Source organism: Sus scrofa, chromosome 13, assembly GCF_054392235.1.
Source record: "Sus scrofa isolate SSC_HxYL_T2T_F1_AM1 chromosome 13, Sscrofa_HxYL_maternal_Yorkshire_Landrace_v2.0, whole genome shotgun sequence".
Lineage (NCBI taxonomy): Eukaryota > Metazoa > Chordata > Mammalia > Artiodactyla > Suidae > Sus > Sus scrofa.
In genome coordinates this window covers 196,825,408-196,841,134 of record NC_139395.1, presented here as the reverse complement: position 1 = coordinate 196,841,134, position 15,727 = coordinate 196,825,408, and the positions used below count along the sequence as shown (strand labels likewise).

The 15,727-nt window shown below is 37.5% G+C and overlaps 1 long non-coding RNA gene across 3 annotated transcripts in view; it reads left to right on the top strand.

Annotated features, from left to right (window-relative positions):
- LOC106505481 (uncharacterized) overlaps nt 1-14,907 on the top strand; it is a 712,816-nt gene extending 697,909 nt beyond the window's left edge. For 2 of the 3 annotated variants that reach the window (XR_014825024.1, XR_014825021.1), the window contains 3 exons: nt 1,524-1,772; nt 4,724-4,882; nt 5,605-5,826. This is a non-coding gene — a long non-coding RNA (uncharacterized LOC106505481). Of the gene's footprint in view, nt 1-1,523; nt 1,773-4,723; nt 4,883-5,604; nt 5,827-11,199 lie in introns of those variants that run through there. The other variant, XR_014825020.1, reaches the window with a different exon arrangement.
- Nucleotides 14,908-15,727: the final 820 nt, after the last annotated feature.

Sequence of the window (15,727 nt, the reverse complement as noted above, 5' to 3'; positions counted from 1 at the left end):
GTTATCTCACAGAGTCAAAGGCACATAAGGTTTAATCTGAGTTTAGGATCAGATGTTACACACTATTAGTTATGGTTTCAATTAAAGAAATATTTGAGTGAATTTTTTTAAGAAAACAGTGATTTAAAAAAAAAAGCAAAGTTACATGAACATTCTGTCAAGCTCTTTTATATGTATATGTCATTTAGTACATAAAATATCATACATAAATAAATTTAAAATTGCATGATGCATACCAGCTTAGCTCAGTAATCAAGGTTAATATCAAGAATGATACATCACATTGGTAGCATATAATCTTGATATGATTTGCTAGGATTTCCACATTATATCTGTGGTCTTCCTTCTAAAATACACAACCCAGTCTAAAAATGAGAAAAAAAATCAGACAAATCCCAGTTGAGAGACATTCTACAAAATACCTGATTATTAAAGGCTTCTCAAAACCATCAAAAACAAGGAATGTTTGAGAAACTGTTGCAACCTAAAATGTGATGACTAAATGTAATACCATATCCTGCATGGGATCCTAGAATAGAAAAAAAGTTATCAGGGGAAAAATTAAGGAAATCTCAATAAAGTATGTAAAGTTAATAATAATAGATTAAGGAGTTCCCATTGTGGCTCAGTAGGTTAAGAACCCAACACAGGAGTTCCTGTTGTGGCACAGCGGTAACTAACCTGACTAGTATCCATGAAGACATGGGTTCAATCCCTGGTCTCGCTCAGTGGGTTGAGGATCCAGCGTTGCTGTGAGTTGTGGTATAGGTTGCAGATGTGGCTTGGATCTGGTGTTGTTGTGGCTGTGGTGTAAACTGATAGGTACAGCTAGCTCCTATTTGACCCTTAGCCTGGTAACCTCCATATGCTGCAAGTGTAGCCCAAAAAAAAAAGAACCCAACATAGTATCTATGAGGATGTAGGTTCGATCCCTGGCCTCACTTACTGCATTAAGGATCCAGCATTGCTGCAAGCTGTGGCATAGGTCATAGATGAGGCTCAGATCCCAAGATGCTGCAGCTGTGGCTGTGACTTGCAGCTGCAGCTCTGATTTGACCACTAGCCCAGGAAATTCCATATGCTGCAAGTATGACCAAAAAAGAAAAAAAAATTAATATTGGTTTACAAGATGTGACAATGTACTGTACTGATGTGGATTAATAATGTAATGTAATAATGTAATTGATTAATAATAAGGGAAACCAGGTGTGGCATAAACTGGAACTCTCTGTACTCTAATTTTTTTGGTAAATCTAGAGCTATTCTAAAGTAAGCTTCTTAAGAAATGAATTAGCTAGTAGCAGGAATTTTATTTTAAATGCTGCAAATAACCAACTTGATTGATTATATTTTTGTTTAGGGGAGTATTTATTGATTTGTTCCTATTTTGTTATTGAATACTTTGGATGTTTTGATAAAAATTTCAATAACACCTGGTCATTTAGGGTGACATTGATTAACCTGCTAAATTTAGCTATTGAGGAAAGTCCAGGTGTCTGCTGAAGTGTTTTTCTTTTCCCCAGTTATATAGGTTCAGCTCCATCCAAGGAACTCCACATTAAAACCCTTCAAAATGAAGAACACTTTGACCTGATTCTGTCAGCCCAGCCTCAACTGTATTTTAGCTCCTGCGTTCCCGACAGAAAAACGCAGTTTCCAGACAGTTCTAAGGCCCCACATATCTCTTTGTGATTCTACAAAAGCTCTGCTTCCATTTTCTCATGTTCTTTAAGTCTTTCTCTTTCTAAGGTCCAATCCTCGTCAGCAACCAGGTAAGTTCTTGCTCAGGCTTAATGAAATTCCAGACTATATAATGCCCATTTTGGAAAACCTAAATATATCTAAATTTATAACCAGTGTCAGGATGAGAAAATTAAACTACCAAACATCCTGAATTCAAAGCAAGGTTGTTTCAAATTCATATTCTAAAGGACACTGCATTCAGATCTAAATATATGAGATGTTCTTTTACTTCTTGCATTAATTTGAAAGAGCAAAATATTTTCAAGAGAGTACCTTGTGCAAACTACTTGGAAGCCTTTAAAAATTTTTTTTATTATAGTTGATTTACCATGTTCTGTCAATTCCTGCTATAACTTAGAAGCCTTTTGCTCTGACAAGTTTTTTTATGTGGTGATGGTTCTCAATACTCCTCCAGAAAATGTATTTTTTGTTGTAATTACATTCACTAATGAGGAATTTATTTAAGTATCAGCATAGGGTTTTTCCACTTGGCACCATTGATATTTTGGGCTGGCTCATCCTTTGTTGTGGGGGACTGTCCCGTGCATGGTAGGATATCTAGCAGCACTGCTGGCCTCTAGCCACAGGATGCCAGCAGCACCCACTCTACAGCTATGACAGCCTAAAGTGTCTCCAGACATTGTCAAATCACCTCCAGTTGAAGACCGCTGCTGTAGTGCAATGATCAAAATTCAGTTTTATTTAAACTGTTGAAATATTTCATTTGACTTGGCTTTGTGTGTGTGTGTCTTTTTTTTTTAAGGGCCACACCCTCAGCTTATGGAAGTTCCCAGGCTAGGGGTCAAGTCAGAGGTGTAGCTGCTGGCATATACCACAGCCACAGCAATGTGGGATCCAAGCCACATCTGTGACCTACACCACAGCTCACGGCAATGCTTGACCTCAACCCCCTGAGTGAGGCCAGGGATCAAGCCTGTGTCCTCATAGATGCTAGTGAGATTCATTTCCCCTGAGCCACGTCAGAGATGCCTTGACTTGGCTTTGAGAAGCAATGTATTCCATGCTCAACATGTACGAAGGTCACTGAATTCATTCCCTGTGCTTGGTGAAGATTCTCTGTATTTTCCTATGCCGTGAAAGTCACAACATTGCTCTGGATGGAGTAGAGTCTGAGTGCAACAGTCTAGTTGGAAAGAGATCTATGGAATTTATATTGCTGCTTCCTTTGCATTGCCAGCAAGCATTTTCCCTAGAGAGATGTTTATTAGCAGAAGCTATGGGAATTGGAGCTTAGCCTTCCTCTCTGACAATAAATCTCATCTACCAATGCATCCTCACTCCCAAGAGCCCTGCTTTGGCTCAACTCCGGTAAACTGAGGTTAATACTTTAGAGCAGGTGCACAGCCACGCCCGTCATTCTACATGTGCTCTAGTGCTGCCTTCCTGCTTGGGATTTCTGTAGCTGTGGGAGAGCATGGCTCATAGAACCTAAAATATTTACTACCTCTCCCTTTATAGAAACTAATTGGCAACTCCTCTTTTAAAATCTTAGAATGTGCAAATTATTTAAACTGTTCAACCTAAACCCTTTGTCCCACACACTGCATCAGGTGAGCCATAACTGTAAGAGTCAAGCCTGTGGAAGTATCTGAGTCTGTACAGTTCATGCCAAGGGCAGGATTAATTTAGACCCAATCCTTATCCCTATGGGATTAGCAGCTTGCTACTTCACATTCAAAACAATTTTTACTCTTTTTCCTATTCTGTCTTTCCATAGACTCAGCAAATCTAATACCTTTTACCTGCTGTTGTCAGTGTTATTCCCTGGCCCTTAGGACTTTTCCTGTCATTTGTGGGAGTGTAGTGGACAACTGAGGCCACCTAGGAGCCAGTTCATTGTCATTGGATGTATTCATTTTCCTTTTAGTTATGATGGGGTGATGGGGAAAAGCAGATGACCTTGGCGCAGGAAAGAGTACCTAAAACATTCTTCTTCCTTCTTCAGGATCAGTGGTCACACTTAAACTTTTCTTCATCGTTTTTGTTTTCATTGTTTAAAAGGAAATAACTGGATAACATTGTCTAGTTAGCCTGCATAATTTTCATCTTGTTTGTTTTCTCTTGTAATCATGGTTCTGGGATGGTTTTCCTATCATGACCAGTTAGTGCTGTTATATTTTGCCTGAGGTTTATACAGTTCTCTGTAATATGGGACTCTTTAAGGTGTTCCTTTAAAATGTGTAAGGGTTAAAAAACAAAGCATGTAGATGACACGTGGTTATTTGTGCTCATGTGATGTGTTCAGGAAGAGACTCAGTAAAGGTAATGGGACATAAAACCTACCAACACTTAGGCATAGTGTAGTACTCCCTTGGGAAAAGATTATTGGAACAACATTGGAAAATCTATTGGAGAGACTAGCTTGGAACACCATTGAGGAGGTGAATGTGGGAGAAAAGGTAGAGGAAATAAGCTCATTCACAACTCATGCTCCCCAAATAAAAGCATATCCATTGTCTACAAGATAAAGGTTGTAATTTTGCACTAATTCCGATGTGTAGGGGCTCTTCCCCCCGCATAATCAAGCAATTCTCAGATTTCAGCGGGGTGTCCTATAGTTCAACTCAATTCAACACACTCTCTACCCAGAGATAGCACCCAATTCCAAAAATTAAGGGCTCAGTCCTACCTAATGGCCTCCCACTTCAAATGCCAATTGCAAGCCAGGTTGTCTCTTGTGCTTTTTACCAACTGACTATAGACTGGAGATACCAACAATGCCTTTTTGGCTTTGATTAATTTGTTAGAGCAGCTCACAGAACTCAGAGAAACACTTTACTTACTAGACAACCAACTTATTGTAAACGGATATAACTCAGGAACAGCCAGATGGAATTGATGCATAGGGCAAGGTATGTGGGAAGGGGCGTGAAGCTTCCATGCCCTCTCCAAGTGTGCCACTATCCCATATCTCCAGTTGTTCACCAACACAGAAGCTTTCCAAACTCTTTCCTTTTAGGGTTTTATGGAGGCTTCATTCTATGATATCATTGATTAAATCACTGACCACTGGCCATTCAGTCTCCAGCTCCTCTCCCCTCCTGGAGTTCAGAAGATGGGACTCAAAGTTACAACTCTGCATCACGTGGTTGGCTTCCCTGGCAACCAGCATCCTTAGGTACTTTCTAAAAGTCATCTATTAATATAACAAAAGGCACCTTTATTACTTAGGAAATTCCAAGAGTTTTAGGGGCTCTGTGCCAAAAATTGAGATAAAGACCAATTATATATTTATTATAAATTACAATATCACAAATATTAAGCTCTTATCCTAGATTGAGTTCATAGTTTGCTATCTAATTAATGAATTTTCCACCTCTTCCTGCTGTTCACATTCCCATGACTACCTATGAGCCTTTGTCCACTCTGGCTTATCTTTTCCTTCTGAAGTGTCTTCCATTCAGTCCCTCCTGCTGTAAGGTCCTACTCAATCTCCCTCTTACTTAGGAAACTTTTTCAATTGAATCTAGACTTCAGAAATTTCTTCCTTAAACCAATATACCCATCCATTTTACAACCACACAATTACTGCCTTTGAACATATGTTAATTTGCTCTCTTGAAAAGAGTTCTAATAATGTGTGTATTCATGACATCAGTAAATAAATTGAAGAGAGCACTGTGTCACTCTTTTGTGACAATTAAAGCAAATGGCACAGGCATAAACCTGAGAACAAGGACTCTATCTTTGGAGAGAGAGAGAGAGAAAGAGAGTTTTGTTTCATAATATCATAGTCATATAGTCATTTCTTGGAAAGCTGGATTTCCTAATTACAGTTTCTAGTCAACTTGTAATGTGAAATTGAAGGGGTCAATACTAAGTGATACTCTTTTTCATCAGGTATTGTAATGGATTGAATTGTGGTCCCGCAAAAGATATGTCCACTCAGAGCCTCATTTGGAGTAAGAATCTTTGCAACTAAATAAATGACTTCAGGAGCCACTAGATTCTAGAAAATGCAAGGACAGTTTCTCCCCTAGAGACTTTAAGGCATATGTACCCTTACTGACAACCTGATTTTGAACTTTGGGCCTCCAGAACTATAAGAATAAATTTCTGTTTTAAGTCACAAACTTTTTCGTTAGCATAGCCTTAGAAAACTAATACAGGTCCCCCCCGCACCAGGAGGATGACATACAGCAAAATCTAAGCCATTATTATATTTTAGGAAGATGAAATGTTAAAGACCTGAATTGAAGAATTTAAGTCTATTTGACAGAAATATAGGTGTTACAAAATTTCCTCTTTTATATGATAAAATTAAGTTAAAAATAAGATTCGTTAAAATATGATTCAGTAGGTCACCATTTAGGTATAACCTAGTGAGAAATCTATCATTGGAAGTAATCCACGCCTCATAACAAGAATTAGGTGTCCCATAACAGAATCTCCAGCTGTTAAAATGGTGTTGAGCACTGGAAAACAATCTCAGAGAATACCAAGAACTTTACCGACATACTTGCTCAGAGAAAAAGAAGGAGAAGAAGGAGAAAGAGGAGAAGTGAGAAAAGGAGAAGGACTCTACCTTCATGATGAAAGAAAAATTCAGATTTATTTTCCGCCTTAGCAAAGAGAGAATTGGGCAAAGCATATTAAAATGCATAAACTATTGTTTGGATGAAAGTGGTCAAAAGGTATAAACTTCCAGTTATAGGTATTAGGGATTTAATGACAACGTTTTGACTATGGTTAACCCTGCTGTATGGTGTGTATGACAGTAGATAAAAGAGTAAATCCAAGAGTTCTCATCATAAGGAAAAAATGCTTTGTTTCTTTTTTTGTCTATATGAGATAATAGATGTTAACTAAACTTACTGTGGTACTTACTTGACAATATATGTAAGTCAAATTATTATGCTGTTCACCTTTTACTTATACAGGTATTTCAATATATCTCAACAAAATTGGGGAAAAACACAGATAAGGCAGTATCAAATAAAATGCACTAAAGATACAATTAGAGGTAAACAATAAAAACTTAAAAAAAAAACAACTGCGTCTTCTATACCTTGGATAACAGCCACTGCAGGACTGTGATACTTGAGAGACTAGAAACAAAAGAAGTAAGATTAAAATTCCCCTGGATTTTTAGCTGGAGTTATAGTCTAGAACCTGGAGTAGGGAGAGTGGGTTTGAAGCAGATCATGACTGTCTCACTAATTTGAGAAGACAGAGGCTGGAATCCAAGGAGTTTAAGGAGGATGGAAATAGTGACTTGGAGTTCCAAAGAGGAGGGAGCTATGTGGGAAGAGAACACTAGAAATCTTAATAAGGCCCCTGGGGACTTAGCTAAGTAATAAGATGTATACACATAGGACAAAACCCCATGACAACAGGCAAAAGTTGACAGGGAGAGATGGAGATCCTTTGGTTTGCTCCAGACAACGTGAAGAGTCCTTATTGATGACTCTTGAAATTCAACAAAGATGTAGAAAATGCCACATCTTAGGAGGGGAGCCAAATTAGACCTAAAGGCTACTCCAGCCATATCCAAACAAAAATAAAAAGAAACCTAAAAAAGATCAAGAGGAAATATAAGTAACAACTGCTTTCTAGAACAAAGGCCACCAACTCTTTAAAGGACAGCAATTACTGACCACCAACAGTGTAAAATGTATACATCTAGTGTCCAGTCAAAAATTGCTGTGCATGCTAAAAAAGAGGATATCTCATTAGACACATAATCAAGAGAAAATTTAGCAAAATTCAGCAGAACAAAAAATTGTAGAAATGATAGAAGAAAAGGATACTAAAACATCTATTATCGTTTTGTTCCACTGTCTATAAAAATCTATTATAGTTTTGTTCCATTGTCTATAATATAGTGCAGAGACAAAAGAAATATTTTTTAAATTTTTTTTCTAAAAGTTTCTTTTTTTTTGGTCTTTTGACCTTTTCAGGCTGCACCAGAGGCATATGGAGGTTCCCAGGCTAGGGGTCTAATCGGAGCTGTGGCTGCTGGCTTACTCCAGAGCCACAGCAATGCCAGATCTGAGCTGCATCTGTGACCTATACCACAGCTCATGGCAACGCCGGATCCTTAACCCACTGAGTGTGGCCAGGGGTTGAACCACAAACAGAATATCTAACATGAAAAATTCACTACATGGGATTAATAGCTGATTAAACAGAAGCAGAAGAAAAGCTAGAGAACTTTTAAAGAATGTCAATAAAATTATCTAAAATGAAACACAGAGAGGAAGATGAGTGAAAAGAACTGAAATACATTTCAGTGGCCTATGGGACAATATTAATTGGTCTAAAACATGTACAACTGAGATCCCAGAATGGGGTGGTGGCAGAGCAAATATCTGTAGCTATAATGAGCAAGTTTTCCAAATTAAAGAAGAAACAACTATATAAGATGCACAATGACCCCTAGGCAGGAAAATACACTGATGCGAAGTAAGAAAACACATGTCAACAAGATCACAGATGAAAAAGGGGACATCAATATAAATTCTACTGACATTAAAAAGATAGTAAGTGAATAATACTATGACCAGCTATGAGCCAATACATTCGAATAATATACGAAAAGAATAAATTCCTTAAAATATATGATACCCAACTGGCTCAAAATGAAATAGAAAATCTGAATAGCCATACAACAATTAAAGAAATTGGAATTAAATCTTTAAATGATGCCACAAAGAAATCTTCTGATTCAGATGACTTCACTGGTGAATTCTATTACATATTTAAGGAAAAACAACACCAATCTTAGGCAAACTCTTCTGGAAAATGATGAGTGTGGAACAGTCCTTAATTCATTTTATGAGAGAGTATTACCCCTATTCAGAATATTGTATGAAAAGTACACAGGAATAATCCTCGTGAATTTAGACACAAAAGTCCTGAACAAATACTTAATCCAGTAAATCTTTAAAAAGGGAATATATTATTAACATATGCACCTTTCCCAAAAATGCAGAGTTAATTTAACTTTTTATTATCAATTGTTAAAATTCATCAAATTAACATACCAAGGGAGAAGAAACAGTAAGGATTTCACTAGATTCAGAAAAGGTATTTAACAAAATTGAGCACCTATTGAATATCAAACCAGTGATAGAGGGGAACATTTTCATCTAGTAAAGAATATCTATAAAGATCTACAGCTAACATCCTACTGAAAAGTATGATTGTTTTCTCCCTAACATTTGGAACAAGAAAAGGGCTTCCACATTCAACACCCCTAACTAACACCATACTGAAGTACAATAAAACAAAATAAATAAAGGCACACAGTGTGAAAGTAAGAAGTAAAACTGCTTTAATTAGCAAACGACATAATGCTATATGTAGACACTCTTAAGGACTCTACCAAAAAAGCTACTAGAATTAAAAGCGAGTGCCACAAGATTGCACAAGATAAGATCAATGTAAAAATCAGCTCTTTTTCTATGTACTAGCTCACGAACAAATGATAATTCATTTTTAAAGTATTTACAATTGCAGCACAAATTATGGAATTCTTAGAATTTAACAAATTGCCAGACCTGCACACTGAAAACTATAAACACTGCTGAGGAGTTAAAGAAGACTATTATGGAGAATGATACCATATTTGTGGACTGGGGTACTCAATATTAAAAGTTATCAGTTCTCCCCAAGTTGACCTATAGATTTCACATAATCCCTTTCAAAATCCCAGTAACCTTTATTTTTGAAAAAAAGTTAACAAAATAATTCCAAAAGTTATAGGAACATGCAAAAGGACCTAACCAAAACAACGTGATAAAAGAGCAAAATTGGAATAATTGGATTCCAAGATTTCTAACAAGTCTATAGTAATCAAGACAAGGGTATTGGTGAAAGGATTCACATACCGATAAATGGAATAAAATAAATAGTTCAAAAATAGACCATGCATATATGGTCATTTGACGATAAAAATAATTTACACAAAATAATTCAATGGGGGAGAGAAGGGATTTTTCAACTAATGATATTGGAAAAATTAGAAGTATCTACAAATAGACAAACAAATATCAACCCTCACTTCAAAATACACAGAGCAATTAACTCAAAATAGATCACAGATATAAAAATAAAAGTTAAAAAATCATAGAACATCTGGAATAAAATATTTTTGTCTGGACACAGAAATATTTTCACAGATAGTTGAAGTAACAATCATAATTGGAAAACAGATATAATGTACTTCATTAAATATAAAAATCTCTTTTCAATAGAGTGCTTCAAATCAAAAATGCATGCCAGAAACCAAGAAAAAGCATTTACAAATCATATCTCTGATAAAGGAGTTGTACTCAGAATAAAAAAAGAACTCTTCAGGTTCAATAATAAAAAGTAAAACAACTCAATTTTTTAAATGGGCAATCTATTTAAATGTATTTCACAAAAGAAGATATACAAATGGCCTCTAAGTACAGGAAAAGATGCTTAACATCATTAACATACCTAATATGCATTAGGGAAATGCATATTAAAACCATAATGAGTACCATTATATTCCCATTCAAATGGCTACAATTAAGCTGACTGACACTTTCAAGTGTGTGTGGAGCTATGGAACAACTGGAACTCTGCTACATTATTGTACATCGTTGGGAGTGTAAAACGGTAGGATCACTTTGCAAAGCATTTGGGCAAGTTTCTTACTCAGATTAAACAGTCACTTTCTATGTGACCCTGTAATTCCTCTCAAGACAAATGAAACATATGTGCATGCAAACACTTGTATTTGAATGTTCATAGCAACTTTTTTTCCCCCCTAAATAATAGTCCAAACTGGCATCAACCCAAGTGTCTATCTACTGTTGAATGGAATGGATAAAGAAATTCTTGTACATTTGTATAATGGAGTACTACTCACTGCAGCGGTAGCTGGCTTCTAAGAGAGCTCCCAGTGATCCCAGCTTCCAAATGTCCCCTCTCCATGAGTAAATTCGTTCTAACCAATAAAATAGCTCATTTGGAGGAGATGTTATTTCTGTGATTCTATCTCTAGAGATCACAGCATCTTACTAACAGACCCTCTCTTTTGCTGGTTTTGATGAAGCAAATTGCCTTGTTGGGGAGGCCTACCAGGCAAGGAATTGAAGCTAGCCTTTGGCTACCATCTATCTAATATCTGAAGCCACCAGTCTAACAACCCCAAAGGAAGTGAATCCTGCCAACAATCACATTAAGGGAACCCAAAAGTGGATTCTTCCCAGGTTAACTTTCAGACGAGACTTCAGTGCTGGCTGACACTTGTTTGCAGGCTTGTAAGCAACCCTGAATCAGATGATTATTCATATAAGTCATGCCCAGGTTGCTGACCCACAGAAACTATGAGATAATAAATGCATGTTGTTTCCAGACACTAAATTGTTAGTCATTAGTTCTGCAGTAATAGATAACTCATACACTCAACAATTAAAAGGAACAATCTAATGACATATGCAATGTATTGGTTTTCTACAGGTGCATCACAAATGACCACAAACTCAGCAACTACAAGCAATGCCCATCTATTCATTCACAGTTCTGTCCATCAGAAGTCTGGGCATGGTGCAGCTGGGCTCTCTGTTCAGGTCTCACCAGGCTGAATCAAGGTGTTGGCCACAGCTGTGATCTCTGGGGGCTCAGGGTCTCTCCCAAGTTCACGTGGTTATCGACAGAATTCAATTCTTCTTCTTATTATTTTTTTGGCCACACGCATGGCATGCAGAAGTTCCTGGGCCAGGGATCAAACCTGCACCACAGCAGTGCCAACACCAGATCCTTAACCATTAGACCACCTGGGAACTCCCAGAATTCAATTATTTAGAATCGTAAGACTGAGGTTGCAGCTTTCTTGCTAGCTGTCAACCCAGGGTTGTTCTCAGTTCCTAGGGAGTTCTTGGTATTTTCAGCCATGAAGCCTCCTCTACAATATGGATGTTTTTTCTGTAAAAGGCAATAGCAGAGTTTCTCTTATCTTTCAAATATCTCTTTTTCTTAAGGCTCATCTGTTTAGGTTAGAATCACCAAGGAAAATCTCCCTACCTAAAGTCAACTTATTTGAGACTTTAATTACATCTGAAAGAATCTCTTCATCACAAAAGTATCTAAAGTTTGATTGAATAACTGAGAAAAGCTGTGCATACCAGGAGGGAAGACTCTCAGGGGCTTGCTTGGAATCCTGCCTATCTCATCAAGTCTGGGTAGATTTCAGAAACTGTCTGCTGAGTGAAATAAGCCAGATTTAAAGAGGATGCATATATGAGTCCACTTACTTGAATCTCTAGAAAAGATAATTATGATTCCTGGTAATAAAAAACAGATCAATAGTTGCCTGGATCAGGGGTGGAAGATTAACTGGAAGAAGACACAAGAAACTTTTCTAGCATGAGGGAATCATGATGTACTTTCATAGTGACACCGGTTACACTGGTCTATAAATATGTCAGAACTCATCGAACTATACCCTTAAAATATATATTCTACATAAAGTGCTATTTATATTCTATACAAAGGCCATTTATATTCTGTACATCATATACCCCAGTGAAGGTCATTAAAAATAGAATCAGCCAGAATCAGTGGCCTTTGCCTCATTGTCACTTTCTAAGTGTCATGCGAGGACATCTGGTTGGTCAAACATCATCTCATCCAGAAACCAAGTTGCAGAGCAATCTAGCAAAAGCAATTTTAGTTTTAGGTATCATTCTTCATGGAAAAGGACTGGACACTAGAAAGTAGACCATTCAGATGTTGAGCTAAGCCAGGTCTTTCAGTTCAGGGTATAAATACTTTTCGTCATTCCTTCAGTATATTTAGCAGGTCAGATAAATGAATCAAACAAATACACACACGTGTGCATACTGCAAACACATACATGCACACACTCCCCATGGACAAGCACTGTAATTCTTAAAGAGAAGCAATGTGGGCAATGATAGTTGCTTATAATAAATAGTTTTTCATGTGAATATACAGAAAAGTTTTAGTTATTTTACTGTTCTGCCTGCCAGCTAAGAGACAGAAGCCTGGTTTCTAGTCATCACTTCTTTATTCTTTTTTTGTTTGTTTGTTTTTTGCCTTTTTAGGGCCACACCTGCAGCATATGGTTCCCAGGCAAAGGCTCTAATTGGCGTTGTAGCTGCCAGCCAATACCATAGCCACAGCAATACGGGATCCAAGATGGGTCGGCAACCTATGACATAGCTCACGGAAACACTGGTTTCTTAACCCACTGAGTAAGGCCAGGGATCGAACCTATGTCCTCATGGATACTAGTTAGGTTCTTAACTGTGAAGCCACGACGGGGACTCCAGAGATGATCACTTCTTGTTTTAAAACTGTGTGCCAGTTTTGATACTTAGGAATGGGATCTATTCTAGGATCATATGATTCCTAATAGGGAAAAAATGAGTTGTTCACAGATCCTGCAGAAATCTTTAAAATAGAGTATTTTTCCCTTTTATTTTTGGATCAGCTAAATTTATAGGGCAGAGATTTCTTCAATAATCTCTCTTTGAATAAAAAGGGTGGAGTGGGCAGAGTATGATTCAATCATTCTCAAGGCCAAATACTGCTCTGGGATTAAAAGAAGCGTGTTTTCTCTTTCAGTGACATGCATGTGTACTTACTTATCAACAATAAAATATACAAATTAATGAAAAATTTTGAGCACATCTGGGAAGGATTTTCCAATGCTAAGCTGAAGGAATATGCCACTTGAGAACCACTGAGAAAAGAAATGATATAAATGGGACAAAGTGCAAGATTTTAGCAAATCACCAATGTTGACTGATTGTGCTTCTGCAACACACATCACACCCAGAGAAAAATGAACTTAAAGCAATATTATGTAAGGGATGTTGCTTATTTGATTTTTGTCAAACCTAGGCATACATACAGCAATTGAACTTATCCATTTATATCTACAGAAATTATATATTTACTTCTTCTTCTTTTTTTTTTTTGTCTTTTGTCTTTTTAGGGCTGCACCTGCAGCATACGGAGGTTCCCAGGCTAGGGGTCAAAGCAGAGCTACTGCTGCTGGCCTACCCCACAGCCACTGCAGTGTGGGATTTGAGCCATGTCTGCAGCTTACATCACGGCTCACAGCAACGCCGGATCCTTAACCCACTGAGAGAGGCCAGGGATCAAACCTGCGTCCTCATGGATACTAGTTGGGTTCCTTAACCACTAGGCCATGACGGGAACTCCCATATTTACTTCTAAGACAACTTTCATGGGTTTTTTAAGCCCAGGCTTTTTGACAAAGAAATGTTCAGACATGCTATGTCATTCGGGACAGTTCCTTTGCATCATGGGCAAAGATGGAGCTGTTTCAGTAGAATGGTTTTGGCCATGGAAAATCTCGTCAGACTTCGAAGCCATGTGCTCCCCTTTTCCTTGAAAGGGCAAATCTATCAGAACTGTGTTTGGTTTCCAGAAAACCCCACAATGAGTTAAATAAGAAAGGGGTTAAACTCGTCTTATGCAACAAGCCAAGGACAGGAAGATCAGGATGAGTACTGTGGCTCAGGGTCATCAGGGATCCAGATTTCTCCAGTACGCCTATTGAAACCAGTCCTAAAATGTGGATTTAATTCTCATGTTGCAAGATAATTACTCCCCCAGGCATCCATCAGGGAGAAGGCAAACGGAATAAAGGACCATCCCAGGGAGTTTCTCTTATAAAGCTTTCCTGGAAGCCTCAGCAAGAGCCTTTTGCAAATTTTATCACTGGCCAGAACTGGGTCACATGACTACTTCCATCTATAGCTGAGGCTGCCAAAGCAAGGTTCAAGGTTTCTCCATAACTGGAATGCCTGTTAAATAAGAGGAGAAGTGGATATTGAGTAGGCACTGAATAGTGATTGTCATTGCTAGTGACTATCTTGACAGATTAGCTGTCTCGACACATTCTCCTCATCCCTTCGAATCTCTCTCTCATGCATGCGCGCGCGCGCACACACACACACACACACACACACACGCCATTTCATTTCACTCACATTCAGTTTCTACGAGTTTCCTCAGTTGATTTATTTCCCTGAAAGGATAACTGTACTCTCGGAGGAATACAAAAATGAATGTTATTCACCTAGGTTTCCATCTCTCTAAATCAAGTACTGAAAAATTCTGAGGTTCAAGGTATTGTTTAATCAGAATCAAGATTAAAAGAGTCCTAACTAACCTTGCAGCTGTTTTTCCAGCGTTAAAGATTCATTTCGATTGAATGTTTTTGGGTCAAAAAACATTTATTGAGCATCAACAACATGTTGGGTCCTTTGCTAAAGTTACCAAGCAGGACAAGACCAAGTATTTCCCATCAGAGAACCCACTATCTGATACAAAAGATAGGTATGTGAACACATAACTACACTAGAGAAAAACAGGGCATAAACTAGTGGACAGCACAGCAGCAGAATGCTTCACTTTATTGGGAGAGGGGTGCAGGAAGACTTCTCCAAAGACATGCTATCCAACACAGATGAGTAGATATCAGTTCTCATGTTTGCTGATTTTCAGTCTAATGCATTTCTCACAATCTAAAAATGGAAATTAAAAAATGGCAATGAGATAGACAGATGCTATCATTTCCGGAATAGAGTTCTACTTACATAACTCAGAGCCTTGCCTTCTCTCATTCAAAATGTTTTCTAATATACAAACAATGAAAGTTACATTCAAGGAGAAAAAGAAGAAATAATACAATGATACTCAAGTTCCCGGTCATTCAAAAGAAAATCTCAGCTTCTTATGGCCATAACAGAATGTGTAAATATGAAGTAGGTGATTTATACTGCCTATTGCATAACCATATTGAATCATTTCTAAAATATAATAAACTGTAGCAAAATGTAAAAAAAATGGCAATGAGAAATATATCTCCAATCATATTTTTAAATCTATCTAAGAACAAATATAGAACCCAAAGTGTTGATCTGAATTTCAATGAAATATTTGGGCCACTGCTTTGGCTTACCCAAAATGAATTATGTTATTTTCACAG